Source organism: Mizuhopecten yessoensis, unplaced genomic scaffold (assembly GCF_002113885.1).
Source record: "Mizuhopecten yessoensis strain PY_sf001 unplaced genomic scaffold, ASM211388v2 scaffold399, whole genome shotgun sequence".
Taxonomy (NCBI): Eukaryota; Metazoa; Mollusca; class Bivalvia; order Pectinida; family Pectinidae; genus Mizuhopecten; species Mizuhopecten yessoensis.
In genome coordinates, this window is record NW_018403527.1 from 25,596 (window position 1) to 27,344 (window position 1,749).

Here is a 1,749-nt window from a genome sequence, read left to right on the forward strand (position 1 = left end):
TGGACGAGTATTACAGTATCGTATTACGCAGTCCCGCTACAGACGTATCGACGAGTATTACAGTATAGTATTACGCAGTCCCGCTACAGACGTATGGACGAGGACTACAGTACCGGATACCTCAATCCCGCTACAGACGTATGGACGAGTATTACATTACCGTATTCCGCAGTCCCGCTACAGACGTATGGACGAGTATTACAGTACCATATTATGCAGTCCCGCTACAGACGTATAGACGAGTTTTAAAAAACGGTAATGACGAGTATTGCAGTATCGTTTTACGCAATCCCGCTACAGACGTATAGACGAGTATTACAGTATCGTATTACGCAATCCCGCTACAGACGTATGTACGAGTATTACAGTATCGTATTCCGCAGTCCCGCTTCAGTCGTATAGACGAGTATTACAGAACAGTATGGACGAGTATTACAGTACCGTATTCCGCACTCCCACTATAAACGTATAGACGAGTATTACTGTATCGTATTACGCAGTCCCGCTACAAACGTATCGACGAGTATTACAGTACAGTATTACGCAGTCCCGCTACAGACGTATCGACGAGTATTACAGTCGTATGGACGAGTATTACATAACAGTATGGACTAGTATTACAGTATCGCATTACGCAATCCAGCTACAGACGTATGGACGAATATTACAGTACCGTATTTCGCAGTCCCGCCACAGATGTATCGACGAGTATGACAGTATCGTATTACCCAGTCCCGCTTCAGACCTATGGACGAGTATTACAGTATCGTATGCCGCAGTCCCGCTACTGATGTATAGACGAGTATTACAAAACAGTATGGAGGAGTATTGCAGTATCGTATTACGCTGTCCCGCTACAGACGTATGGACGAGTATTACAGTATCGTATTACGCAGTCCCGCTACAGACGTATGGACGAGTATTACAGTATCGTATTCAGCAGTCCCGCTACAGACGTAGACGAGTATTACAGAACAGTATGGACGAGTATTACAGTATCGTATTACGCAGTCCCGCTACAGACGTATCGACGAGTATTGCAGTATTGTATTACGCAGTCTCGCTACAGACGTATGGACGAGTATTACAGTACCGTATTCCGCAGTCCCGCTAAAGACGTATAGACGAGTATATATTTTAATGTTAAAAAAGGAGACTTAATCCAATTTTCCTGCGCTGTAAAGGGCGGGGGAGGAAAACGGATCCATGTTAACATCCACTGTAGTAGGCGCAGACAGTCACGTCCGATCATGGTAAACTTCCGCTTTAGTAGGCGCAGACAGCCACGTGGGATCCGGGTAAACATCCACTGTAGTAGGCGCAGACATCCATGTGCGATCCAAGTAAAAATCCGCTTTAGTAGGCGCAGACATCCACGTGCGATCCAAGTTAACATCCGCTTTAGTAGGCGCAGATCTTGACATCCACTTGCGATCCAAGTAAACATCCACTTTAGTAGGCGCAGATCTAGACATCCACGTGCGATCCAAGTAAACATCCGCTTTAGTTGGCGCAGACAGCCACGTGAGATCCGGCTAAACATCCACTGTAATAGACAGCCCCTTGAAATAAATGTCACGTCAAGCCAGGCCTTACCTTAAATGTAATACGAACAATTATAATTGACTATTTTTGTTCTTATTTATATTCATGTGGCCACAAGAATGTCCTGGATTTGGCGCGAAAAAATATGTATACAGTAACAATTTACGCGCTAAATAGAACGTTGTGATTATGACGTCATTTTCT